The sequence below is a fragment of the Pithys albifrons genome, chromosome 4, assembly GCF_047495875.1.
Source record: "Pithys albifrons albifrons isolate INPA30051 chromosome 4, PitAlb_v1, whole genome shotgun sequence".
Classification (NCBI taxonomy): domain Eukaryota; kingdom Metazoa; phylum Chordata; class Aves; order Passeriformes; family Thamnophilidae; genus Pithys; species Pithys albifrons.
In genome coordinates this window covers 97,660,102-97,686,869 of record NC_092461.1, presented here as the reverse complement: position 1 = coordinate 97,686,869, position 26,768 = coordinate 97,660,102, and the positions used below count along the sequence as shown (strand labels likewise).

General features: G+C 36.7%; 1 protein-coding gene across 1 annotated transcript in view; it reads right to left on the bottom strand.

Annotated features, from left to right (window-relative positions):
* Positions 1 to 26,768, bottom strand: part of CDH12 (cadherin 12) — a 596,819-nt gene that overhangs the window by 224,669 nt on the left and 345,382 nt on the right. Inside the window, exon 3 of the mRNA XM_071553154.1 lies at positions 12,958 to 13,098. The gene's annotated coding sequence lies outside the window, so the exon portion shown is untranslated. The remainder of the gene's footprint in view (positions 1 to 12,957; positions 13,099 to 26,768) is intronic.

Sequence of the window (26,768 nt, the reverse complement as noted above, 5' to 3'; positions counted from 1 at the left end):
ACATCTCATGCTTTGGGTACTGAACTAATTTTAAACAATGCTCAATCTGACAATAATATGCAAAATTAAGGTGTTCAGTTATGTGCATCCTCACAGAAATGCCACTTTTTTTTTCCTCAGATGTGTTTACTAACATATACACAGAAAAGAAACTCTCTTATCCACCAATAAAAATCAAAACTAGTTAAATTTTCATTTTTTGGTATTAAAAAGATAGAACAATAGAGGAGAAACATTATACACAAATATTAGAGAATCATAATTCATTAAATGTATATGCTGTTTATTGAAGTTAAAAGCTAAGTCTTTTTTTCTTTAGCATTCAAGGTAATCTACACAGTTCTTGGAACAATATAGAAAGCCTGGTATTTCTGAGTTAAAGAGATCAGTCAAGGGGAAAAATATTGTTTCATATGAATATTTAAGAAATAGACAACACTAATGTCACATGTGTTGGGAAAAAAGGAAAAATTAAATATATGTGAACTGCTGTTTAATGAAGTACATGCAGTTATGAAAAGGAGAGGGGAATTGTTGCAAACAGACTGTCTTGAACTAAAGATTTATGTTTGCTAGTCTCCTCCAAGTCTTAAAACATATTATTTGCACAGAAATCCAAACTTGCTTTAAAGGATATTTCAGGAACATACTTATCAGGGACCGCAAAGCAACAGGAACGAGAAGTGATTCACAAACCAGTTCAAAGGAGAATATTAAGTGTTAAATGGCAGCAGCCAGTAGCAGCTCAGCCTCCCCTGAGACAGCAGCAGTTCAGTCCCCCTGAGGCAGGAGAATGAGCAAAAGTTGTAATTACTGTCTACCATTGCTATTGAAAATAAATATACTGCTTCCACATTCAAGAAGATATATAGTCTCAATTTATCTTGCCCCACCAATTTCTTAATCCAAACTAAAAATGTTTCTGCTTATGGCTATGATATTCCCCAGGGAAAATATCTGACATTATGGCAATTCGTGATCACAAGCTAAACTCTTGTAAAAGTTTGAGTTCAGTCTTGAGACAGTGACTCATTATATCCTTAGGCACAGAAAAGTGAACATGATGCTAAGGACCTGTGGAGGGAAACATGACTCCCAGAAAGCAGTTATACTGGCTCACTACTTTGCTAGGTTTACTAGGTGGAGATCAAATGAAAAAAGGAAACAGGCTCTTTATGTTGGACAGATGGAGTATTTTCCAAAAACTTGGAATAGAAATCTCTTTCTGAGCAACATGGGTGGGGAAAAGGAAAAAAAAAAACAAGTTTGGCTTTTATTTTTATTTTATTTTATTTATTTAAAGGGAAAAGAATATTAGCAGAGAACAAAAGTAATTTCAGTAAACATCAATTTGTCAAAGAGGAAAAGCTCAACAACTGTTGATGGCACCACAGAAGTAATCACATCCTCACCTAGTCGCAAAGAGTTAGAGCTGATGGTACTTCTTTGGTTTAATGACCAAAGAAGGAACTTTATCACTCAGCATACTGGCCACGGAATGACACTTCAACCCCAGACACAGCAGTACAGTGGAAGTCAAAATTTAATACCTCTGAGACTTTGGCTTTGTTTAGACATTCCATGCAACTTCAAAGCTCTCATGAGTGCTTATCAAACGTACAAGCTCAGTTATATTTCCTAATTCTAGCCAGCTCCTGAAGAAGTAACAGAAGGTTAAACTGACTCTCCATCCAGGTGTGGTAGTTTTAGCTAGGTCTCAAATTAGCAAGCTCAGAGAATCTACGTTGATTAGGAGAGACAGGTATCACCTGACTTAAGTAACCAAAGAGATATTTCATACCAGGTGACGCAAATCAGAGATATGAATACAGGAGTAGGAGGTGTTCTTTCAGTTCCATCATGGCCAAAGTAGAGGCAAGACACGCAGCTGCTGCCCTGCTGTCTGGGCCCTGCTGCTGCTGCTACTACTTGCATTTTGTTTTAGTTTCAGGGAAGTAGAAACATTTTGTTGTTATACTTTCTGTTTCTTGCTGGGTGTTCTTTTAGGGTGCTTATAGATCTAGAGTGATAGAATCTGGTTTTCGGTGGGAAGTAGAAAATTATTGTTATATCTAACTTGTGTAAGTGTGTGTTATATTGTAGTTAGCTTTTAATTTTCTCTTTTCTGTATAAATATATATATGGTTAGTTTAAGTTTAAATCTAGTTTGAAGGGGTTTTTTAGAATCATAGAATCGATTGGGTTGGAAAAGACCTCCAAGATCATCGAGTCCAACCCTTGGTCCAACTCCAGTCCATTTACCAGATCATGGCACCCAGCACCACGTCCAATCTGTGTTTAAAAATCTCTAGGGATGGGGAATCCACCACCTCTCCAGGCAGCCCATTCCAATGCCTGATTACTCTCTCTGGAAAGAAGTTTTTTCTGATATCCAACTTAAATTTCCCCTGGCAGAGCTTAAGCCCGTGCCCCCTTGTCCTATTGCTGAGTGCCTGGGAGAAGAGACCAACCCCCACCTGGCTGTAACTTCCCTTCAGGTAGTTATAGACAGTGATGAGGTCACCTCTGAGCCTCCTCTTCTCCAGGCTAAACAACCCCAGCTCCCTCAGCCTCTCCCCATAGGGCTTGTGCTCCAGTCCCTTCACGAGCCTTGTTGCTCTTCTCTGGACCCGCTCCAGCACCTCAATATTCTTTCTGAACTGAGGGGCCCAGAACTTAACACAGTACTCAAGGTGTGGCCTCACCAATGCAGAGTCCAGGGGAAGGATCACTTCCCTGGTCCTGCTGGCCACGCTATTTTTTTCTTTCTCCCTTTTCTCAACTGGGGGGAGGAAGGCTTTGACTCTGTGTTGGGCAGTTGGCTTTTGCCAGCTTAAACCAAGACACCACGTTTGACTCATCTCAATTATTTTTTGCCTCCTCTGTAAAACAGATTTTGCCAGATATTTCTGTTGCTCAGAATTTTTTAACTGTGAGGCAATGTACTGAGCAGACTCCAAAACCTCTTTGCATTGTGTGGTTGGTAAACATGATATCCATTTTAATGCAATCAAAGCTAGGTTATAGCTTTACCACAGTAGGGCTGCTTTCACAATACATTCCATGAAACATACTTTAAAGCCTCAAAGAGGATGGATAAGATTATCAAATTAGAAATCTCTGGACAACAATTGTCAAATAACATTCAGTTTCATAGAGAGCTTGAGAATTTTAACGATTTTAGAATATCAAATTCAAACATATATGAGATTATATTCTAATGCAGAATTATAAAGTGATACTTTAAGTGATTTCTTAGAACTAGTTTTTGTTCTTGTGGCTGTGTTTCCCTTCAGTAACAGATTTTGGATAATAAAGAAAATAAGTATTATTCATTTAATTTGTGTACGTAGTATTCAGAATAAAAATAAATATTTAACAATGTTTTCAAAGTAATTAGAGGGGAAAAATACCTTAATATTGGAAAAAACCAAACAATGACTCATTAGATATTTGCAAAGAAAATAAAAAATAGAACAATAATTTTGATTACTAAAACTTCCTTTTTTTCAACACGAGATATTTCTCTATTTACTGTTATTATGTTTTGCCTTCTATCCTACTCACAACATTTATCTCATCATTATGGTGCTTTCTGCCTTTTCAAATGTTTGCCTTCAGGGGTATTTATGCCACTAAAGAGCATCACATTTCGTAGATCTGCATTAAAAATCACTTCTTTTTCCTGACAACCATTTAAAACATCACATTTATTCCTTACGAACTGCACTTTAAAATATATATCTACACATCCCATGAAAACTAAACCTATCTGACCCAAGTTTGTTTCTTTGCAGGAAGGGCAATTTTTATCTATTTTGCAGGAAGGGCACTAAAGAGGTAGGAGGGATACATTTTCCAAAACAAGTACTATTGTTTATTTTTCCTGGGGAGAGGGAGATTTCCTACCAAAAAAATGTAGAATGGTTATTTTACTATGGACATCAGTAATATCAGACCATTTTTCTCCAAAATAAAAATCTGAAAACAAGAAGAGTGAGTAAATCACACAACACATATCAACACAACCTCCAATACTTTTATGTTTTATAATTTTAGATGGCATAAGACCTCAGTTTCCTTAATTAATCATCTTTGCACACAACATAAAGGCACGAAGTCAGAGGCAAAGAGTCAAAGAATGATACATGCTAAAGTATGCCTTGGAAGGATAATAAACTATTTCTGTTCCATGGTATTTGTCCAAAGAAAACCTAAAGACGAGCTGGTAGAAAATCTTTTATATGCCTAAACACTGTATTCAAAAGGCTTTAGATCCTGTAGATCAGCTTGTGTTTTTTCTGGTACAGCCTGCACTGATAGAAACAACTGAGGTAGGGTGCATGGTAACTAACCCCACTTGCTCTTTACCAAATAAGTAAGATTAGATAAAGTTACATTTATTAAATCTCAGCTCTTATTTAAAATCATCCTCTGTCACTACATATGTGAACAGCATGAACCGAGTTCACACTTTGGACAGAGGACATGCACTTATTTAGAAATAGCTGCAAGACCTTCCATTCAAGAGAAAATTAAAGCACAGTATCTTGCTATTTTTACCTGAATTAGCACTCCTGGGCATGTATCACAAAAATGACTGGACAGACACCAGCTAATGAGAAGAGAATGGTAATTCTGGTTGTTCAGCACCCCCCTACCAAACTCTTCACAGAACTGTAACAACAACATTTAGAAAGATAGTTAAATATGTGAGTTTTCTATTTAAAATATTCATGCTCTTTGATCACAAATAGGGCAAAAAATGTCATACAGTTATTACAGGAAAAGTGAGTTGATTAAAAAAAGAGTGACCTTTAGAAAACATTTGCAAAAAATGTCCATTGTTTGTTGAAGATAATGCTCCAGGGGGTTCCAAGCAGAGTCAAAAAATAATCAAACCAAATAAAGAAACACTCCTAGTTTAAATCACAAGCTTGGAGCAAAACACTTTAGCAAGAAAAACAAAAGAAAAAACACACGCAAAATTTGATCACTTTCTAGTATTTTGCGTGCTGTTTTGTTGGGGTTTTTTTGTATCTCTATTACAATCATCTAGTTGCTTGTCCTGATGGCTCTGCTCCATCCTGCCATACGTATTATCTCCTCTACACCCAGCCTAGGATCGCTCACATTCTTGGCTGCTGCAACTCAAATCCATCCTTGACAGCTAAATTTTGGCTCTCTTAGGTTGCAAAAGCATGACAGGTTACTGCCACATCTAACAGGTAATGCAGAGTGGGATCGAAGCCCATTGATGGACCTGAATATAGGTGCTTACACCATCTGTACAACAGAAGAAGGATGTTTCCATTCCAAATAACAATAAAAAAGGTGAGGAGAGGAATGAGATGAGGAGACATAATGACAAAGGCAGAAGAAAGTGATAGTGTCTGAAAATATTACTGGATTTATATGCAGTGAGGTCCACAAAAATTAGATAGAAATCTTTACACTTAATCATAAAAACATCAGAGAGAGGTTATATTCTTCAAAAATCATTTTAATTAGCAAATTCATTTGAGTGTTTTCCTTGTCAGTACTTACCTTCTCAGTACCACCTCTCAAGCTCTATTTATTCTGATGTGCACTCTTTCAAGTAGAAGTCAGATATAACACATTTTCTTTATTTATTTGACACGTGTGCTCATTCAAGTAGCAGTTCAGAGGTGAAAGGGTCAAATTACCAAATTATAAGAAAATCTGAGTCAGATTTAAGAAAACAAAACAAAACAAAGCAAAACAAACAAACAAACAAACAAAAAAAAACAAACCAAAACCAACCAACCAAAAAAAAGGCAAAAAAACCCAAAACAACAACAACAACAAAACAATAAACCATTTAAATATAAGAATATGAAACAGCTGCATTGAGAGGACTATTCATCACATAGGAAAATAGGGACTTTTTTTTGACAGGCTCTATTTTTCTTCCTTCTTTTTCTTAAACCAGTGTAAGTCAGAACTTCTGTAACATCTATTTAGAACTATTCTGAGGTAGATCTACACTAGGTAGGCTTACTTATGCCCTAAAGTATTACTATTTATGTAGGAAAGGAATAAAAGGTATTACCTGTGACAAGTAATGCAATGAATTTATACTCCACTTACCCTTTTTAAGAGATATAGATCTATATTTAAAATTATGGCAAGCAGGTACCACAAATACTGTTATATTTTAGAGAGAAATGAAAAGACAGTTAACAAGAAAACATATAGATTTCCTGAATGGAAATAAAATGGCTTTTCATTTTGTTATATAATTATTACTCAAGTTTAATAATGAATGAAATATTGCTTAAATTGAATTGGAATTTTTTTTTCAAAAAAACATCTTGTTGTAACTAAATTTGAATGAATTTGGCAAAATGGCTTAATTGTTAAATCCTTGACCGAAGTATTGAGTAAAACTGTGCTCAGACTATTCAAGACAATGAAAATCTAGTCATGATATACTAGTTTCTGGATTTTCTTTATCCTACAGGTATTGTTAGAAATCTGTCATTAATTTTGCTATCTGGTATATTTGTTCCATTTAACAATATTAGCTTTAATTCACATCATTTTCTTAAAAAGGAAAAACAGACCATGGAATGGAGTATGCCTGAGGACAGAATGCCAAAAAGGTGTTTCTTAGTAAGTGTACTTTGTGATCTTCATACTGGCTTTTAAGAGAGTTGCTTAAACTATCATCTCAACTGCATATTATATCTATATCTCTATCAGCTATCTATCTAATCTACCTAATCTAACATATCTGTCTAATCTATCTATCCATACAGTATCTATCTATCTATCTATCTATCTATCTATCTATCTATCTATCTATCTATCTATCACCTACCTATCTACCTATCTATCTATCCATCCATTATCTATCTATCTATCTATCTATCTATCTATCTATCTATCTATCTATCTATCCATTATCTATCTATCTATCTATCTATCTATCTATCTATCTATCTGTTATGGGTTCACCTAGGTGGGCCTAGATTTGGGCTCTGAAGTCTGGACTAGGCCGAAGCTGTCAGCTGACTTGAGCTGGGCTGAGCTAACATCTGACCTCTTCTAGCCAGTAACTTTGTATTCCATACCACATTATGACATCATCTCCAGGGAAGCAGGAACCAGTGTGGGAGTGGTTAAGGCAGTCGCTTCTCAGCCTCCTCTTGGGAGGACGCACGATGCTGTCCCAGGGGGGATGGAGAGGACCAGGCCCACCACTGGCTCACTGGGTACCTCAGGAAAGTAAAATGTGTTGTTCTGGGTCTCTCCTTTCTGCTTGGATTTGTCTCCCTGGGGAATAAGCTTCTTCTTAAGTAATGTGTAGTTAGAACAGTAGAATTTGTGTGTTTGTTAAGAAGTTGAGGTGGGGAACTTGTTGTTGCAGACTTGTGTGAGTGTATATTTGTACTCTCTTCTAATTGTATCTTTCTTTCTGTGAAAAATATATGTAGATTTAGTATAAATGCAGTTTGAAGTGTTTTTTTTTCTTTCCCCTCTCTTTTCCTTCCTTTCCCTGGTGTTAGGAGGGAGGCTTTTCTCTCTGTGCTTGGGGGGGTTGGCAGTTGCTTATCTCAAACCAAGACACTATCTATCTATCTATCTATCTATCTATCTATCTATCTATCTATCTATCTATCTATCTATCTATCAATCATCTATCTATCTATCATCCATCTATCTATCCAGTCAAAAGGGACTGTAGAACATAGCAGAATGATAAAGGAAGTAAGAATCTGTGTCACCAGTTCAAACGAAGTCCTGTGGGTAGTGGCTGAACTGCCAAAACAAAAAAAATCTTTGTGAACTGAATAAATGACCACAGACAGGTGTTTAGCAAATGTGTGCCTGCATTTACAAATACATTTATCAGTTGCTGGTAGCCTTCAGAAAACAGCAAAAAAAACTGCCTAAGCTTATAGACTCTAAATGACCTCGGTTAAAAAGCTTGATTATGGGATCAGTGAAGGAGCACATTCTTGATCAAAAAAAGTCAAAATCTTATCTGTTTTATGGAATAGGAGTGTGTGTGCCTACCCACTTACCTTCACTGGGAAAAAGAATTAATTTGAAGTCAGTCACAAAGGTATTTTGTAAGTATATTTGATGGGTAAATGTATATCATAAGTATATCAATGGGTAAATGAATGCATGGAAATAATAATAAATCTAAATTTGGAAATATAATATTTGAAAAGATAAAAAATTTGGGCCTAAATTTGGAAACAAAAACTGCTTATCCAATAATTTGAGTATTTATTATCTGTTTTGAAGACTGTTCTAAATATACTGTACTCTGAAAGTTGACGGACAACAGAATTCTGGTACCTAAATATGCAACTTTGAAACTTATGTGGGAGACAGCACTTTATTGTGAATTAAGCACTTAGACACTTTCTTACTTTGACTCTCAGAGCTATAAGTTTCTTACAAATGTCTCCATAAAGGTTTCCAGCTTGAGCTGTGATTACAGGTCTGGGCCATTCAGCACAACAGCTCAAAGATGGACTTCAGTACCCATAGAGCCCAAATCACTCTCTGATGGGACACAGGGCAGTAAACATAGCTTACATTATATATATATATCAACCAATGAAGTCATTGCCTTAAATATTGACAGCTCAGACATCTACAGCAGAAAGATGCCCTTCCAACCTAGAACTGTCTCGTGTACATCAGAGAGTCTGACCCTTACAAGAAGGCTCTCTTCACCCTCAAGACTGAAGTGATACAGTTGACAGAAACTGAACCACAGCTGTTCCTAAAGCAAATGGACCAAGCCTCATGATGCAGTATCTTAGCTCCCATCTGGTGGGGAGAAAAGGACCCACTTTAAATGATCCATTGCAATATTACCTTTGTAAAAGATATGTTTTTAACTTCTGCTAAATACAAGATCCAGTAATCAATATGGTGAGGTAGGTTTGTATTTTTCTACCTGGAAGATTTTCCCCCCTCAAACCACTAGGCTTGGAGGTTCAACAGTTGTAGACTGAAGCTTTTGCCCTTCTCAAACAGCACTGCAGCCTCAATGGTTGCTACAAAATAATTACCTCAACAAATATTCAGTGATACTTACGTTTCTACAAAATAACTGGACCCTAGTGAAAGTTACTGTTAATACAAAGGAAGATAAGGTATCAAAGTCATTCTTTAATATACTGCATCTATGAGAAACAACAATAAAAAAAGAAGCCAGGAAAACGTGGTAGCAAACACTACTTTAGCTCCAAATCACCTAATTATGAGTCTGACAAGTCAGAGGTGCAACTTTTACAGAAAATAACCCCTGAAAATATGCTCAAAAAATTCAAAACCAGAGAAAAAGAGACGGTAGAGTGTTGGAGCATGCACAACCCATTCTTGTGAGCACTGGAGTGGTTTTGGGTGTGGGGATGTTCTGTTTCAATTAGTGATGAAAAATTTACACGGGTGGCCCAACTGCAAAAGGCGATGTCCCTGGGGCATAGGGAGGAAGAGAATCATGGTAGATGACGAAAAGGAAAGAAAAGAAGGAGAACACTAAGAGACAGAATAAAAAGAAACACATATCATTAGGAAGGAAAAGAACCAACATGAAGAGGAAGGTGCTATCCAGAAGTGCAAGAACAAGTGTCCAGGAAACAGTCTATGAAAAAAAAAAGGCAGAAGAAGGAGAGATAACAAGAGTCTGGGGGACACAACAGTGTTGCTAGGAAAGCTGATGTTAGACCTAGGAAAGGTGATGTTAGTTCTTCAATGCATGTTAATAACACGGGATTTGAAAAGCATCTTTTTCAGGTAAAGAAAATTCCCCACATAACTTCAAGAAAGAAAACTGCAGAACCTCATTAACCCCTGAAGCTTATTCTATCTCACTCTCATCTTATCCTCTTGAAATGACAGATCTCTTTATTTTACATTATCTGGATTATGAATTATAGTCATTAACAGCTGTTTTCTCTTTTGCATATCCCTATTCCTGTTTTAGAAAACTGTTCCTCACTGTACTATGGTTGGTTTTACGTCAGCTTTCATGGAGCTCCCTTTGCTTTATCCATTTCCAGACCTCAGTTTAATAAATTTCCCTAAAAAGCTCCTAAAACATTAAAGCAATGACATTAATCACTAATTTTCAATGGAGTTGGGTCAGATAGTAATTGTACTTGTCTGTCAGTAATAAGGAGACATAGCTTGAGGCAAAAAAAAATTAACACTGGTCTCATTCAAAGAACTGGAAATATATGAAATAAAGTTGAACTCTGCATACAGTTATATATTTAACAGTATTTCATATGGCCTTAGAGTAAAAAAAAGTTCAAGAGAGGGAACTAGGCTATACTGACATGTCTTCCACTGCCTTCCTGTGCAACCTGTCTTCCTGTGTTTAACAAATCTGAAAAGTTTCAGTAGGTCAGATGGCCCAAAATTTTTTGTTTAATGAGGAATGCTATTTCCCATAGTCACTTTGAGGACCATAATTACACATGAAGAAGCCTACAATCCACCAGTGGAAAAGATCAGAAAATAATTGTAGCATTATTGTGTGGTTTTCTCCTCAAAACACAAAGAAAAACAGCATTTCCCTATGTTAGGTAAACTGTCATGTCATAAAATCTCTCAGGCTGGCACACCAGAAAGTAAGTGCTCTTCACATAGAAGATAGAATCTGTGATCTTGCAAAATAACAATAGAGATGTAGTTGTAAGTGTATTTGTATGACTTGTTTAGAAACTCACAAACACAGTGCCATGAAAGCATGATTTTATTTATTTTTTACTTACAGCAACAGCTTTGTGAGACAAAAGGAGAACAAAGCCATCATGCCAAGAAATGTTTGTAGTCAGACTTTGTGAAAGACTGGAATGGAACTTCCTGTTATTTGTATTTAACCTGGATGTCTGCAACTGCAATTCTCTTACACTTGATTTTTTTCCCAAGCAGCGCATTAAGTTACTGCATTTTGATTTTTTCTTATAATGAATACTCTGATGTATATGAATAAATACTAATTATGTTGAGAAACAATTGATCATTCACAAAAGAAAAAAGTGAAGATAGATATAATGGAAGGTCATATGTGCATGAAAATATTTATGCCCTGGTCAAGATTTGCATCTCTGGGTGAAAGAAAGACAAGTTTTAATAAATGTCATATAAATCTAACACAAAAAAAAGAAGTGAACTACACACTACAACAAAATGAGGAACAGCGCCTCCAACTACTTCCAAAACCATCTTCCTTTCAAAAAAAACCAGTGGACATATTGAGTCACCATTATAAAACATAACCCTCAGAAATAATTTCCAAGAAGGAGAATATACCAACAGATATTTAAAACTGTCATTATTCTTTGAATATTCCTCCAAAACCTCAGGTAATTTTCTCTTATGCCAATGTGTTTGCAAGCCAGAAAACTGGTATTTCCCACTAAAAAGCTAATGGAATCAATAACAAACATGAAATAGCCAATATTTCCCTGGATTTTTTTTTTCTTTTTTTAATTGGTTGGGGGTGGGGGAGGGTGGGGTGGAGCGAAGGTGTGTAGCAGGGCAGATGGTGGAAAGGTATTTCCCTATATTGAGTAGCTGTTTTTAATGCAAGATATAGTGATATGAAGTTTATTTCCAATAATGGATGACAACCAATGATACAGGTACTTAATGACAATAAACAGTACTGGCTAGAAAAATGAAGTGCAATTAATTCATACTTTCTGAAACTACCTAGGAGTTATACATCTATCTAAGCCACAAAGATTTGAAATTGTTTAACTCCCTATCCATCTTTTCTTCCTATTATGACAGAATTTTAAACACAATGTGTTAACTTTTTTGGGCAACAGAGATAACACTGGCATGTTTAATGTAACAGATCTTTATTTGGTCCCTCACAGTATTAAAAAACTTTGGGCTCTTTTACAAGCTCCTTAATTATATCCCTTGACAGCATAGCTATCAAGTATGGACTTGACTGAGACTGTCCAACTCAGTTCAATTTAGACATTTCAGTGTGGATATGCCATAGTACACAGATAGCTGACTCCTGGCTGTGTAAGAATCCCTGACGCTTTCTTATTACTCATTTAATCTTTCAAGACAGCCTTCCTCATCTACTCTCTTTTTTCTTTCCAGATAAAGATCTTCAAGCATCAGTCTATTTCTTTTGATATGCCTCACTTTCTATCACCCAATGAAAAAATACATCCTCTCTCTCTTCAATCAAAAACCACTCTCCCCCCTAGCAACCAATTTAATTTTCTGGCCTCTATTGAAACAGTACCCCCTACTCACCCTGTGGCCCCCCCCAGAACTGCTAATCCTGCAAGAGCAACTATCCAAATCTCACCAGCCTCTGAGCACAACATTCCACATGCCAGTCACAGTCCTCAGTCTGACTGTAGCCTGGAAAGCTGCATGCATGTTCTTGACTCACATTTCAAAAATCCCTTTCTGTCTCGTTTAAATGCCGTGGGACTTGGAAGCCCTGCATTTATGATCGAGTTCCTACTGGAGAAGGAATGATGCCCTCTATTCAGAATTAAGTTTTACCACAATGTACTTTTGCTTTCCAGCTGCTATGCTTCCTCAAATACATGTATACAAAAGGGGAAGTGTGCTTGCCTTTCCTCCTTCTTTCTCATACCCCTGTATGCTTTCAAAAGTTGCTGAGTTGGGTTTTGGGGGTTTGGTTTGGTTTTGATATTTTATTTTTCTGCTCATTTTTTTTCCCCCCCAAAGCCTCAGAGAACTACCGATCGGAAATAACTGCAGCCATTCATAAGATGCTGCTTAGAACTCGTATCCCTGCGGAGAGGCGTTCCGGGCTGGGACAGCCGCCTCTGCCCCCAGCCCGCGTCCGCCGGGCAGTGCGGGCTCCCGTACTGCAGTGCAGGCTGCCACTTCATTCCGCTGCAACTTTCAATGCAGAAATTCGGCACGATGCAGTCAGCCACATAAAACAACACTTACCTTAATTGAAATATTTTCTCTGGTAATGCTGGAGCATCAGTCCAATCAACAGTGGTCTGTGGGGGAAATCCTAAGTTTCAATCAACACCTTCCGGGTAGCTGCATGCTGCTCTGCGTTTTTCTCGTTGAACTCCTCACTGTCTAGAGGAGAGAGAGAGAGAGAGCAGCTGAAATTCTCAGAGGTTCCTAGGGAGTGAGAGAAGAGGCACCAAAGCAATGTTTCTTAACAGGAGATTCTCAGCAAGCGTGCTCAGGTCTGGAAGATCCTGTAACTGCTGTGATAGGCTCCTGTCATGTCCCCTGAGCCGTGAGATGATCATTGACCTGATTAGCTCTGAACACTCCCTACATGCAGAGAAAGCGCTGAGAGGATTGGTGGGTCGCAGGGGAATTGGGAAAGGCACCAGGGCCGCTTGGGAATCTTCATTCTTCCAGACTAATGGATGTGCTGCAGCTGAGGCTGTAATTTGTGAGGAGGTTATGCACAATGTTAACCGTCTGAGGACTTAAACAAATGTGCTTTTGCATGCTGTTTCTCAAGGTGCACCAGCATTCAACACAGGGTAGAGCTGAGTAATTAGAGGCTGATGTAGCCGTTTCGTAATACAAGGCTCACTATATGAGATATTCTGTAAACTGAGAGATAAAGCGGATTCATACATTTGTCTCTGACCCTGGAGACAATAGCAGTTCAAGAGCAGAGTAAATGAAATTAGCATGGTGGGCTCATGTTGGCCCCCAGATGGCAATCAATCACCATGGAAAGAAAAAGAAGAGAGCAACAAAACCCAAACAGACTGGAATTATTTAACAAGGCTATGTGGCAATTAAGTAAAATGTAGAGAAAGAATGGTGAATTAGTACAGAAAGGACTTTTCAATATGAAGATAGTGACAGAGCACAACAATACAGTAATGCAATTTCTCCCCTCTTTCACATTAGAGGGGAAACCAACAAGGAATGCATTTAAAGGATCTAGCTTGCCTTTCACTTAAACTGATACAAGCAAATCAATTAAAGATGACAATTTAAATTTAGATGAGGGGGAAAAAAAGCAGAGGGAAAGAAGAGTGAGGTGTATTCATTACTTGGTTTTCGTTCAAGGGTATTACACTAGGTTTTTGGGTACCAAGTATTCAGGCTTACATGGTCAAATGAGTTAAGCCAAAGTGTGTCAAGTTTTATGACTGTCCTTATCTGCTATTTTCCTGTTCTTGGATGACTACTATGGCACTGGCCAGTTGGCTTTTTTTTAATTCAGATTTATATACAGAACTACCAGCTTGTGAGTAGCATATGTAGTAATGGTGATCTGAAGCACCAGTATAAAAGGGAAAATGGATATATTGGTAGCAACTAAAGAAGATTTGGACCCTATAGTAGCACTATTAGTTCATATGTAGTTATCATAAGTTACTTTGTAAATGCTGAAACAAGGCTAATCTTAAACATATACATAAATTCTTAATCACTTTTATTTAGTTTTGGTATGGTTTTATAATTTTTTCAGGTAAATTCATGTAATTGTATTTTAGTAGAATAAGCAGTCAAGAAAGTAAATTTTAAGTCATTAAGCAAATGACAAAGAAAATTGATTATATATTTACTTTCTGAAGCCATTCACTTCAGAAAACTCATTATTAGAGAGAAAAGAGTATCATGTGATTTAGATCACTCACTGGTAACTATGAAAGTTTGAATCTCCAGTTTATTTAGCAAGAAGATAATGATTTCTCACCTAACTGTGAGGAATGGGCAATAAATCTAATGTTTCCACTATTGAATCAGTAGTAAAAGACCAACTTTTCTCCCCTAGCAGTGGTAGCCATATAATTTTCAGAATCCTCCTCTGGAACTGCCTCTCTCTTCCACTCATAGAAAGCTCCTCCATGTGCAAAATCTGGACAAAGAGATTGTCTTTGGCAATATTTCATATTCAGATGGCAACATTTTTAAACATAGGTTATCTTTTAATGCAATTTATTGAATACCTATCAGCCAGGGATTTACATTTGCCCTGAGACTAATGGCAACAAAGTAATAATTAATTAAAGAATTAATCAAATAAGAAGGCTTTTACACACATTAATATGAAATATAAACACAATCTTGAGCTCGACTAAAGGGTTTCATGTGCAAAGACTACAGTGATTTGCTGCTAAAATCCTCACTAGAGAAAAGGCTGCTTTTCTTACCCATACATTTGTACCAGGTGGCAAGTCATCCCAACGTGATCTTAGCAGTTCTGACATGGCGTCCCTTGTGAAACATGTAAACCACAGACACCCACTGTATTATTTATGATTTCAAATACAAGGGAAAAAAATTAAATATGAAAAAGACCTTATTAAGACAATTTATTTGCCATTCTTGTAAGCTTCCAATTTCAGGTTTCCTGCTGTTTTGTTAGTTGAAACCTAATTCTCTGAAATTTTCAATACTTCTCTTAAACTGCTATTCTACAACCTGCAAGATCTCCACATCAGGAATACTTTTCCTGTTGCTATCCCCTTTTCAAATATGTTTCAGTAGTTTTATACTAGAAGTTTCACTGGTAATATAAATGATAATCTTTCACACAGTGTTCTGATTGTGTTTTTAAGGTTTAACAGTCAACATTCATCAGAAGTTCATAGTATGTAACTGAATTATTTTAATTGTTTCTCATCACAAGTAAAGGTCCGGAAAGGAAAACAGCAGATCCAGAAAAGGGACTGAAGCATGAAGGAAAAAAGATTTGAAGTGACAATGTGATGTAAGTTTGTGCAAGAAACAACTGGGAGTTAGTGTAGTATTAGACAATTGGGTAAGACACTGGCATTTTAAGTTTAGTGTTAAAAAAGGAAACAAAAATATGCATCATAAATCTTGCTACAGTCTAAATAACAGAAGCAAATCTGTTGTCTTGGGTCCTATTTCCAATTTTAAATATAACTTAATTTTTTAAAATCTGATTCCCCTCAGTCATCTCAATAAAGAGACAAGAAATTGTTCTGAACAAGGAGATCAGAAAATTAATATGTTTTCAATAAGAGACCATATAATCACTTCTATAGATTAAAAAAATTAGAGACCCTTATCAACACATCATTCTTATACAAAGGGGACATTAATTATTAAACCAGTGAAACAAAAATCCTAAACAAAGAGAAAAACCCAAACAAAACCAAAAGAATAAAAAGATTAAAGGGATAATTTTCTATGCAGTCCATAATGAGCCTGTTGAATTCACTGCCCTAAGCCATGATTATAGCAGAGTTAATAGGTACACATGTGAGAGTATTTAAAAACTCATTATAGAATTTAAAATGTATACAGAAGAACGTTTTTTTGGTTCAAAATTATTCTTCAATGAGAAGTAAAAACATGACTTCATGGACGAGATATTAATCATGGGGAAAAAATCTTCCAGCTAACATGATTTAGTAGTAAAATTTGGAAGACCTTTACAGTATCATTGCATAATCCATGGCATTTTTACTGTCAAAGGTCATTAAATACTCATGCTTCACTAAAATAATTTTTTAAAAAAGATTAACAGCATTTTTAGAAAGAGCTTTTTTCCCCAACTGGTCATTTGAATAGACTGAATGTCAAAACAAACACAGAGGACTGCAGTAGTGTAAGTTTCTTAATATTCTTATGAACATCTTTGGTTCAGAGACACAACCAACTGCAGGGCAATACTTCACCATGCATCAATGTAAATTCAATACAGAATAAACAGTAAGAAAAGTCAACAGTAAGATGAACAGTAAGAAAAGTGATGGAATCACCTATATACTAATACAGTCAGAACTTTTCTGCAGTCCTAAATCAGGCATACAGTCAGTTGTGTCAGGTCTGTTGATGCTCAGGAACAGAAACAACTAGAAGTGAATTGCATCTATACCCACAGCTTCAATGTACAGAATTATTCTTTTTCTACTGTTAAAGAGACCCTGTGGTGTAAAAAATATACATACAAGTTGTACTGAGAGTGTCAATTCGCTTGGTAATTTCTTCTTTTCTAATAAGTAATTAACAAAAAAAGAAGCTATTGTCTGCTTCATTTTAGCTGGAAAAAAACAGTAACTAGAAATAAGGTCTGTGAATATCCAGGACAGCAGCAAACCCAGCAGAAAAAAAGATGTCATAGAAGACATTGAGTAAAGCCATTTATATCCTTCATGTCTCCAGAGAAAAACATATACATAATAAACCATTTAAAGACACTAAAAATGCTTTGAAAAAAACCCATTTGAACTTTTTGATCTTTAACAGCCATCATATTTCCTGCATTTTGGCAACCAGTTTTTTCCTATGGTATTCACGGACAATAAGACTAGTTAACTCTTAGTGGTACCTGACAACTGACATACACTAGCACAGAAGTTTTACTCTCACCTTCATAAATTTTAAAAGCACAAGCTGAGCAGATGCAACTCAAGATTCTCATCTGCCTTCCATCGGCATAGCTGCATTGATTTAGGTGGAACTCTACAGCAGGTTTATAGTTAGCGATATCTCACGTAAAAGCAATACAATTTGTGATCAATGAATACTAGAGTGATTTTCAAAGATCAACCTTATTTCCCAACTTTGTGGTCACAGTGAATACAGAAACGCTACAGAAAACTTCTTTGCATCTAAGAAATTGTTTAATCTTGAACATTCAGTACTTTCATTCAGCACCTTACTCAGCAGGTTCTCGATGTCAGGGTAAAGATGTGATCTGAATGGAAGGAGACAGCAGAATCCCAGTCATATTCAGCAGACAACTGCTGACTTGATCAGGCTTCCCCTTGTGGTACCTCTAGGAGCTCAGACAAATCCTAATTACCTTCTCTTATTTATCTGATCACTGTTCTCACTCTCAGTTTAGCCATAATAATCATTACTATTCTTTTTACTTAGCTGAGACTTCCAAATATAAAAAAGTAACACAGCGTATTGCTTTTAAGATCTTCTGATTATATTGTGCAAAGTGCAGTTTGAACTTCTTTGTATGTTTTTATTAAGCTATCCTTGTATACTGAGATATTTTAATGTTAGTGAGGAATTCCCAAAATGTTTGAGATATTTAGCAAACATAGGTAACCCTGAATTCAAGCAAAAATCCACCTGGATTTAAGTAAAAAGCCAGAAAATGCATTTAAAAAATGAAGATTTTGGAGCCACAGTAGAATTGTTCCAAATACACAATGGTAGTGGAAAAGCAGGTGGTGATTAAATACTCTATGATTAAGTTTTGGAAGCTATTTAAGAATATTTTGCTTTACAAGAGTAGGGAAATTATGGATAAAGAGGATACAGAGCCCTGTGAGTGTAAGGAAACATAGAGGGACAATGTTTTTAAGGATGTATTCAGATCTAGTAAAGAGAAAAAAGAAAATAAAGGTATAAAATGATGCAGAATGGAAACAAGCCACCACTGTTTTGATTAAGCCTCTTCACTTTTACTACCATCTGAGAAAAATATACTTTGTATCACAGAGAAACATGTTCAAGCACCACGTAAAGTATTGCTGCCCATGATTTTAAAGAAGGAGACAGAATGGACAATTCTTTAAATATGATATATGCTTGCAATACTATTTATTTACAGATATATGTTATATAGGCATTTTATTTAAAACATGGAAACCAAATTCTGTTCAGAATGTCCTCTGCAGGACAAAGGAAACTTTATATTTGAAGTTAGTTTTTATCTGCTGAAAATTTCTGTCAGCAATACAGCTAGGCAGTTTAGCTGGAAAGGAAGTTAAACAGCCGTAACCAGGGGTATGGTTTTGTAGCAAAGTTTGACATACAATTTCTGACCTGAGTCTTCCTTTTGCTGTGGGCTAGACCTCCTTTAGGCATAACAGCAAAAATAGGAGCACCCTGCAAGTTGCACCAGAGGAGCAGTGTGGGAGACAGAATGACTCAGGGACATCCTTTCTAAAGTACTATTCCTCCCTCACATCCTTCTTGTACAGGTGAAGGGAGCAGTGTGATTTGTGGTGTGATCTGTGTCAGTAGCAATTTACAACTTCCCAGTAAAATCCCTTTGCTCACTCCCTTTTGCCATCAACTTGCTTTAGCATGCAGAGACAGCGGAGAGTGGATAGTGCAGAAAGTCATGTGCAGGGATGCAATGTACTGCTTGTAAGCACATAAATATCTTACACCCATCCATTACCCTCCATGTTCCTGTCTCTCTGCATAAGAACAAGTTACTTGTCCCCTTGAAGGGGACAGTACTGAACTGCAATTTAGGCTTGGGGTTCTCCCTGGCATTTTTATAGCTGAAGCCTTTCTGCTACTTACTCAGACTAATACTATAAATCTAGCACACTTTAAGGGCCACATTTTCAGTGTCATAAAACATCATATCTGTCCATTTTTCAGGGGAACCACAGAGTTTTCGCAATACTAAGAGAGAATTAGATCTTTGGAAGAGACAATATTTCTCCCTGAGATTGTTCAGATGTTGTTAGTTTCTGGAAAAGCTCAGAAAATAAAGTAACAAATACAAACATAAATTAAAATTTCCAGCAATCCTAATTTGTATCTGTCTGACTAGATTGTAGTTGTCTAACTATGGGGAATTTGATTTTCTTCCTTTCTTTTTTTTTTTTATTGTTCTGGTTTGGTTTTGATTTCATTTGACTGTTTTTCCTTGTATGCTGCTGCTTTTCTCTTATTAAATTTGTCCTTTCCAGAGTCATCTTTAATCTGTTTTTCTAAATTCTTTTTTAAAAAAATCTGCTTTTCTCTTCAAATTATTTTAATGTACTTGTTCTCTAGGCATAGAAATAATCCTGTTTCTTACCTTATTCTTCTCTCTTTCCACTTACTCATTCCTTAATGTTTCTTCTTATACAATTCCAATACCACAAGCACTTACTATCTTTCTTCTTCAAGAATTACTTTCCCAATCTCTTTTAACATTCCTCCTTTCTTGTTTCTTTCCTCTCTTTTTTGAGAGTGTTACAATAGATGGGTATAGAGGGGAAAAACAGAGGAATAGCTGCATTTCTTTCCTTAAACACATAAAAAATTGTATGTAGGTAAAGGAATCAAGTGCTAACAAAATTGCTTTTAGCATCACATTCCCTCAACTACTATTTAGGAGGAGCTGTAAATGCTGTTAAGGGAGCACCACTGGAAATGTTTTAATTCCTCGTTCTCTCTTGTTCTTCATGGCCTGAAGTAAGTTTTTTCTCAGATTAGAGGCACCAGCCTATTGGCTGTAAAGGACAACTTTCAGCAGGGAAGAAGGCTGAACTATAATACAAAGAGTGACAGCGTTATTTTGCTAAGCCCTGAAACAATAGGCTGATGGGAATAGTGGCCTGTAAGAAAAGCTCTTGTTCGGGATCAGCATTCGCCCTTCATGTGGAATCACGCCAGTGAGCATTCAGTTCAGGGTTCACTGTGGGAACCCTCAGACTACACCACAGCAACCTGAGAGGGAACAGAAGGGTGTGGCAGTATAGGCCCTCCCTGAAAAGATCTAAAATCCTATCAGAGAATGCATACTATGCAAGCCATCATGCAAGCTGTTGTGCAAGCTCAGCTGCTGGTGCCAGGGTGCTGTCTTGATGTTAAATTATGCTAAACCCCTCCTGATTCACCAGACTTTGAATACATATCCTGCTTTTGAAACAAGATTTGACAGATAAGCTGCAGTCTGCCAGCCTATAGACATGTGCCTACCAGTCAATCACGTTTTACCATAGAAGTCCATGCCTCTTTCATACAGTTAGGTTATTCTGACATAACCCTTCTTGGATAAGACTGGAGATTCCTTCCTTGGCTGGGGACACTCTCCAAGGATACTCCTCAAGGATGAGAGAAAGAGATATCCCCATGAGCATTGGTATGGGTGAGTCACATAAAATCTCTACTTAATAATTACTTCCTGTTTGCTGGCTTTAATATAATCGCTTTAATAGTTGATTCAATATAGTGCACTATCCTATCTTATACTAGATTACTTTGTTTTATTATAACCTACAAGTAGATTTTTAGCTTTTTATATTGTGTAGTAAATAATTCTGAATACAATCTTTTGTCTGATCATTTGCATTAATAAATAATTCATTTTATATAAATATTCTCATTTAGCCAGTCATTAAAACCTATGGCACAAGAGTAGTTCAATCACACCTCTGTAATTCCCTAAATTCAAACCGTTGACGTATCTGAGACTAAGATTAAATTTAGCCTCACCTAGACTCTTCTCTGAGCTTAGAAAGCAATGGGATCCTTTCTGCACCTCATGACTGAACAGCAAAACTTCTTTAATAAATTTTGTCTAAGCCTTCCACTCTTACCCATGACAGAGGAAGGGTAGTCTCTCATCCCAGCCTCATCAGGGCCTATCGGGCATGTAAGTCACTGAGTTCCTTCCACGTGCATAATGGCAAGACCATTACTCCCAAAAGCATTGTACTGCATCCTAGTGTCTAATAAGTTAAGTAGCTTTCATGACATAAAGAAGCTGAAGTTTGTAATGCATATAGATCTTATTTTTAGATAGTAAGGAATATAAAGATTTCAATCTAGTACAAAGACACTGACACTGATTAGCAGCTTGTTATGGGTTCACCTAGGTGGGCCTAGATTTGGGCTCTGAAGTCTGGACTAGGCTGAAGCTGTCAGCTGACTTGAGCTGGGCTGAGCTAACAGCTGACCTCTTCTAGCCAGTAAGTTTGTATTCCATACCACATTATGACATCATCTCCAGGGCAGTAGGTACCAGTGTGGGAGTGGTTAAGGCAGTCGCTTCTCAGCCCTCCTCTTGGGAGGACGCACGATGCTGTGCCAGGGGGGATGGAGAGGACCAGGCCCACCACTGGCTCACAGGGTATCTCAGAAAAGTAAAATGTGTTGTTCTGGGTCTCTCCTTTCTGCTTGAGTTTGTCTCCCTGGGGAATAAGTTGGGGTTTTTTTAAGTAATGTGTAGTTAAGACAGTAGAGTTTGTGTGTTCGTTAAGAAGTGGGGAATTTGTTGTTGCAGACTTGTGTGAGTGTATATTTGTACTCTCTTCTAATTGTCTCTTCCTTTCTGTAAAAATATATGTAGTTTTAGTGTAAACGTGATTTGAAGTGTTTTTGTTTTCCTTTCCCCTCTCTTTTCCTCCCTTTCCTTGGTGTTAGGAGGGAGGCTTTTCTCTCTGTGCTTGGGGGGGTTGGCAGTTTGCTATCTCGAACCAAGACACAGCTATAGAGTTTTCTTATTGTTCATACCACTCACATCACTAACCCTTTTAACGCCCTTCTACTACAGACAGCATAGTATGTATTGCCCCCCCATTAGTTTGCTTATCTTTAGTCTGAATTGAGAACAAAAATATTGCTTCCTTTTGTAGACCTTCATGTTGTTCCTCATTTGCCTGCTTTTGATTGTATCCTGCACTTCAAAGACATCAGTCTCATGAGCCTTTGTGATTATCACGTTTCCTATGGTTTACCTCAGACGGTCAGCAGAAAAAAAAAAAAAAGAATGAAAAGGCAATACCGTACAAAGATTAATTTTAACATCCTGTAGTAATTATTTCCAATTAGATCTATCAATTTCAACATTTTAAAAGCTCAGAAGATACAGAATCAGATCACAATATGAAATGTGACACTGTTCTAGCCAGCAAGAAACTGAAGAGGGCAGGAGGAGAACAGAGCAAAAAAAACAGCCTCCTTAGCTTAGGCAGCCCAACAAAAAGCTCTCAGCTGCAGCCTCTTCACTCAGGAAAGCAGAGGCAATGGTCTGTCATCATAAACTTGGGCATTGTATCCTGCAGAGGGAATTAAGCAGTGGCATCTTAAACTCTATTTCACTGCAGATTGCTGCCAAAATCCAGTACAGAGCATGCTGAAACAGTCTCTGTAGTGTGATCTTGCTCTGGAAACATTGGAAGAAAACGTGCTTCCACAAAGCACAGCCACCTGTTATCTCTTTTGAAGATGATATGGTTTGAGACAGTGGCTAAGTAACAAAACTTGGCCTCCACTAGTTAAAATGAATAGAATTCTCTAGCCACATAAAACAGATTAATCATATAACACATGAAAAATATGCTCAGGTTAATAATTATACCTTTTCTGGACAGGAAGTATCATTATGTGATCATACTTATTTTGAGCCATTATCCTCTCTTTCCCTTCTGAATATGAAGGAATGAAAGATGGCTTAATTATAGCAGTAGGAAATTACTTGCCTTTTGGTGGGAGTTGGAGAAGATGGTCTTATAATCACAATACAATGCCGAGACTGTAGGATATTACCTTAAAATATTTATTCCCAGTTACTCTCTCAGTTCTATTTGCATCTGTAATAAGTACCGTGTTTAAAAGACACTTGCAAATATGCAGTGAGAGTAGAAGAATGTGGATGCTGGAAGGTAATAGGCCTTGCTTCCTAAATTCAGTTGCATTTTCTCTCATGTTTGCAGATTGAAATTTGTGATTGATGTGAAAAATTTTAGTAGTAGCATTGTCTGTTTAAAATGGTGAGTAAGAAAAGAAACGCTACATATTCATTCATGTTAATTTGTCTCTTTACTAGTATAGCCTACTAGCCTGGGTTCATCTATCTCCAGAATCATCTATACTGATTATTAATCAGAGTTTACTAAATCCTGCATCTTTTTTTTTTCTCCTATTCATGAAGGCACTTCTGAGAATAATAATTACACTACTTAGCCTTTATCTTAGCTTCTCATCTTTCAAGTGCTTTACAAATATTAATTCACTAATTAATCTTCCCAAGAACTCAGATTACTCCAGTTTTACAGATGGAGAAGCATTAGCAGAGAGGGCAAGTGACCTGCCTGAGGCCATGGAGAGTAGAGAAAGGGGAGAGGATGAAGAGGAAGGATGCTTATAACTAGAAAGAAATGGAGGCAGATGAGACAATTATGGTGATTGTTCAGCAAATAATCATGAGATTCCAGTAAAGAATTTAATATATCACCAGAGGGCAGGCAGTGCTCTCCCTACCATGTGTTATACAGTCACTCAGTATGCCAAAGGATCCACAAAAACAGACAAACAAACAAACCAATCTCGAAAAACCAAACCAAAACAAAAAACCACACAAATAACAAAAACAAAAAAAACCCTGAGAAATAAAATACATTGCACTTTCACCATTTTTTAAAAACAAAACACAGTCTGTTTTAAGGTACTGGAAAAATGTTAACAGGAATCACGGGCACAAAACAAGTCAGAAATCTAGAAAATTCTCATTTATTTTGTATCTCATTTGAAGTAGGGGTATGTGTGCTCAAAATTGGATCAACTAAAAGACTGAACAATACTAGGCATAAATTCAGATATGATTGCTATGCTTGGTTCATTTTGCATCTACTGAGGCTGATAGAAGGTATACTGTTTACAAGACCAGATTAAGATCACCCATTTTTTTCAAACTGTATGTAAAAAATAGATAAATAAACTTCCCTCTTAAACCTTGTCTTTCTGCTTTCCAAACAGCCTCTGTTTAAGCATACTTTTTTGTTGTTTTTTTTTTGTTTGTTTGTTGTTGTTAGGTTTTTTTTTTCCTTTGGTTTGGTTTGGTTTTTCTTTGCTTTACAATCAAACCTTCTTAATCCAGATCTCCCAAATGATTGCAGGAAAACAGGCACTTTTACATTTGCATTACAGGAGAACATGGGAAAATACTACTGTATGTTACTGCTGGCAGGGAGACTTTTTCATTAAGGTTGTAAAAGATGTATCATTGCCTGGAATTTAGGACAGTGACTGGGAATGCAAGATATCCAAGCTAGATCCATGAAGTGAATGACCTAAGAGCAAAAGCTATTCTCTGTGTCACAACTGATAGAAACATGGGGATTGGTTTGGGATTGTGATAGAATCCTAGCAAGTGTAAGACACATACTACACAAATCAAAAGCTCCAAATGATTACACAAAAATCTGAAGTCCTTTATGCTCCATGCAGACTGGGAACAAATTCAAAAAATACTGAAAGCTGTGCAGAATCTGCCAGATATGCAAACAATCAGATCGACCTGAGATCACTTTTCCCCCTCTTTGAGAAGTTTTGCTTTCTGCTCCACTGACATGGTAAATATTCAAGTTGCCCTTTATGCAGACATTGACATTCTGTGTACACTACTGTAGTGTGCTGAGCAGTGACAACAGAAGCAAGGTGGCAAACAATCCAAGAGTACAGAAACCGATGAGAATGAAGAGGAGAGAGGAAGGATGCGAAAAAGCCTCTAATAATTTCAAACACTACATTAAAGTGTGTGCTGTAATGTTCAGTGCAGTACTAAAAGGGGACATCACACTCCTGTACCCTGTACATTTCTTTCTCAAATTATCCCCTCTTCTGGATATGCCTTTAAAATGAAATTTATTTACCTACAGAATAGCTAGGCCTTTTCAGGTTCTTAGAGCTTGGGAAGCAGATAATTTTCCAAGACAAAGAATAGATACACTTATTCTTTGTCTTGAAAAATTATCTGCTTTCCAGGCCCTAAGTATCTGAGAGAAAACTTATTAAAAAAAATAATCAAAATTTATTTTTCTTTGCTTCTGTAAGATTTTGAAAGTAAAGATCACTGTTTTGTCTTCCTTTGAGTTCTACATCCTCTTAATATTAATTCTTCCTATACACTTTATTTAAGGCACTTATTCAGGAATAGATTTCCTGTAAATGATAAGGTGGAAAAAAGCCTTTATCATCACAATTTTGGTGTTAATAACACAACTTAATGGCTTCAGCATTTATAAGCTTTGCAGCCAAATTGAGTAGGAAAAGCTCCTGCAGTACATTGTAATCAGGTTAAAACTATTAAATTTGTGATTTCATTCAGTGATTAAATTTTTGTTTGGCTCCTGTGATATAATGGTCTTTATGCTATTAAGAAAAAAAAAGAAAAAAAAAGGTAATGTTCACAAAGCTTTCATAAGAGGTCATATACATAGGTACACGACTCTTGAGAAGAATGCTATCACCCCAGAAAAAAAAAAAGCAGCATTTTGCCTGTGAAGTTTAGTTAGGGTTGCTTTGCTTAGGCCAGCCTGTTGGAGGTTGGGTAAGGGCACAGACTGTTCTCACCAAAATTCAGAGCACTGTGCAGAAAGGACTTTGAACAGATAGAAAGAGTGTCAAAGAAAACAAAATGTGTCTGTCTTAGCTGTGATGTGACTCAGCATGGAGAATAAAAGCTCTGTGTATGCAACAAACATAAAAATGCCAAGGACACAGACCAGAAACTCTCGTTTTCTTCCCAGGTGAGAAGAAAGCCCCGAGTTTCTTCCCAGTGCTTCCAGGTTGCATATAAGCTACTGCACCTTCATTTTGTGTTCCCTTTCTTCAATATATTTCCACTCTAAAAGGAAGATATGGATTTTATTCACCTGTTTCTGTAATTCTGTGTGGATGCTGTTGAGCAAGGACGCCCCTCAGAACTGCTGTTGACAGAAACTTAGTCACAGGTTTAGGAACCAAGTTCTTTTCAACAATGAATATTATTTATTTATTTAATCTAAATCTGTGTCAAAAACTAGGCAGTGCTATGTAGTTCAATGATGTTAAGTTCAATGAGTAGTTATCAAGGTAAAGCAAATACTGGTCCTTAGATGTTGGGTTCTACAAGTAAACTGAACTCTACATATCAGCTCATATTTAATCAAAATTTGTTAACAAAAATTATATTCTGAATGTTGCTGATGCTAATATTTTGAATTACCTAAGGGTATTCAAGGCTAAGCAGGAAAGTGTCAATTTTCTTTCTCTAGCACACTTTTTGTTTGTATAGACTTCAGCTTTATATTCTTCAACCAGGAAACTGTATGTAATTATTTTGG